General features: G+C 36.2%; 1 long non-coding RNA gene across 1 annotated transcript; it reads left to right on the top strand.

Moving 5' to 3' along the window:
* Positions 1-1585: 1585 nt before the first annotated feature.
* On the top strand, positions 1586-1977 carry LOC119781840. The gene is made up of 2 exons (XR_005280612.1): positions 1586-1701; positions 1839-1977. It is a non-coding gene; the product is annotated as an uncharacterized LOC119781840 (long non-coding RNA).
* Positions 1978-2566: the final 589 nt, after the last annotated feature.

The following is a 2566-nucleotide window of genomic DNA, read 5'->3' on the forward strand; positions in this document are numbered from 1 at the left end:
CGTCTTCTCCCGTTGGAATTATCTTAATTGATGTGTTAAAAAATGTAGTGCTGTTGCAAGTATTCATGAGATTTATACTGGGGCACAGCTCATATTTACTGGGGTACGTGCCCCAGTAAATGGGGTCTGGCGACGCCGATAACAACTGTGACTTAAGAGAGCGAGATCGTATTTGTTTTCTCTCCTCATAGAAGGTAGAGGGGAGCGTTACGTGGCAAGGCTGACAATTGATCTCACCTTAACTGTTGGATCGGGGTTGTCTCACTCCTGGCGCACAATCTGTACTCTAATGTTGTCAACATTCTCGTCATTAACGTTCATAAATCAGCCTCTATCATTTTTCTTTCTGCCACTGATTCTAGTTATTTACATGTATAACAGATCCGAATCTGTTTTCTCCTAATTTCACAAGAATATCTGGTGTTTCTAATCACTCAGATTCCTACCTTAATTAAAAAAAACAAAACAATTACTATGTTCTAAGTACCAGATTAAAAACTGATCAACAATAACATATAATATTTACTTACTGCTACTTGTTGCAGACAGCAGGGCTGGAGTGAGACTATTTCACTGCCACAAAACAGAAAAAGCTGCAGCAAACTCCCCCCACATGTCTCAAAAAAGAGATAAAATAACGTTTTAGGACTTCAAATGGGAAAAGTCATGGATAATGAAAACTGGAAATAAAACCTTCCACAGTGCAAGTTGTTAGAGTGATAATTATAAAATTATTGTGTGGACATATAAAACATTGAAAGAAAGAAGATCCTACATTTCTATCCTGTGTTTCAACCAGAAGGGTCATAAACTTTTATGACCTCCAGTAGGTCATGAGGCAGAATCACACGGTTGTGTGACTTCCATCCAGCCAGTTGGTCAACCGTGTGATTCTGCCTCATGACCTACTGGAGGTCATAAAAGTTTATGACCCTTCTGGTTGAAACACAGGATAGAAATGTAGGATCTTCTTTCTTTCAATGTTTTATATATCCACACAATAATTTTATAATTATCACTCTAACACAAGTAAAATGACTCCAGTGGAAAGACAGATATCTTTCCTTCACTGGTGAGGTTTTGGTGTTGAAATCTGAAGTTATAGCTTCACTGGCTCACTATATTTTGGGTAGGGAGCAGATTGTTGGCAACATTGGGCAAACGTTAACCTAAAGACTCCCTATTCGAAACAGTATCCTTTAGGCTATGAAGCAGTTAGAAAAATATTACTCAGCAATTTACAACTTATGACGGTAAAAACAATAACATACCAAGATAGAAGAAAAAATTTCCTGTTTCATGCTACGTTGACACCAGATGCACTTTTAGCAGCAGAAGCAGAAAGTTTACATGCAAAGTCAATGATTGATGCATATCAGATCTATCAGGCTCATTATGTCCATATTGGCTCATTAACTTTCAATCGTAGAACTGAACAGAGTTTGAATAGATTTAACAATAAAGTCTGGGTTTGACAATTTTCACTGTTTTGAGACAAAAGCACAATGTGATACACATAAAAAATTAGGAACTGTTTATTGTGAAAATATGTTCTTTCTCTAGTTAGTGGGACTGAATGTCTTGATCAAATTAGTTGACTCCATGTGTCCAGACTGAGGACTGAAGACTCTGGTCTGTATCGGTGTGAAGTGGAGTTTGATCGTCGCTATGGCTCTAAAACGTGTCGCCTGAACATAACTGGTTAGTAGAAATAATCTAAATGTATTTTTCTTTCTACTGTGTTGATGAACAAACATCTCCATCTTCTAGATGAAGCCTCCTGAATCTCAGTTTGAAACATGAACAAGTAGAAATAAATATTTCTGATTTCTCTCCAGCAGCTGCTGATCAGATCCAAACTCAGAGACCAACTTTGACTCCAGAACCAGAGAGACGAGGAAGGACCTTCATCTTCATCCCACTGGGACTGACAGCAGCTCTGATGGTTCTGATCATGTTGAGGATTTGGTTCAGAGATGAAAACAGAAGAAATCAGAATAGAAAGTGTGAATTATTTCCAGCCTCCTCTCTTGTGTAGATTTCTACATTTTACTGGATTAATGTTTTGTTTAAACTCTGACAAAGAATCCTTCATCGTTTTTGTTTAAGTTTATAAATAATTTCTAAAAATCTTTCTGGACCCAACCAACCAGAACCAATGATCTGTTCTGTTATTTTGTCTTGAACAGCTGATACGTCTGAAAAACTTTGAAATAAAGCTTGAATTTAATAGTCGTTCCTTTTATAGACATAAAATGGGCAGAAAATCTCCCAGAAAGATAAAAACCACTTGATGTAATAATGAGGAAAGTCATTGCAGTTTGGCTGCTGGTGATGATTTTAAATCATTTTTCTCCAAGTATTGTGAGGACATGGCATCATTTAACTGATTGTCTCTATGTGAAGCTGTTATAACCAAAATATTTCATTAATCAATAAATGACTTTATTTTAGAAGAAAAAGCTGCAAAAAACAAACAAAAAAATTATTACATGATAAACATAACATATCAATAATGAATTCAGTTAGATAACCTTATGCAGAGTTATCCTAATGAGTCTCCTCA

The sequence above is a fragment of the Cyprinodon tularosa genome, unplaced genomic scaffold (assembly GCF_016077235.1).
Source record: "Cyprinodon tularosa strain WSP-4 unplaced genomic scaffold, ASM1607723v1 ctg1826, whole genome shotgun sequence".
Classification (NCBI taxonomy): Eukaryota; Metazoa; Chordata; class Actinopteri; order Cyprinodontiformes; family Cyprinodontidae; genus Cyprinodon; species Cyprinodon tularosa.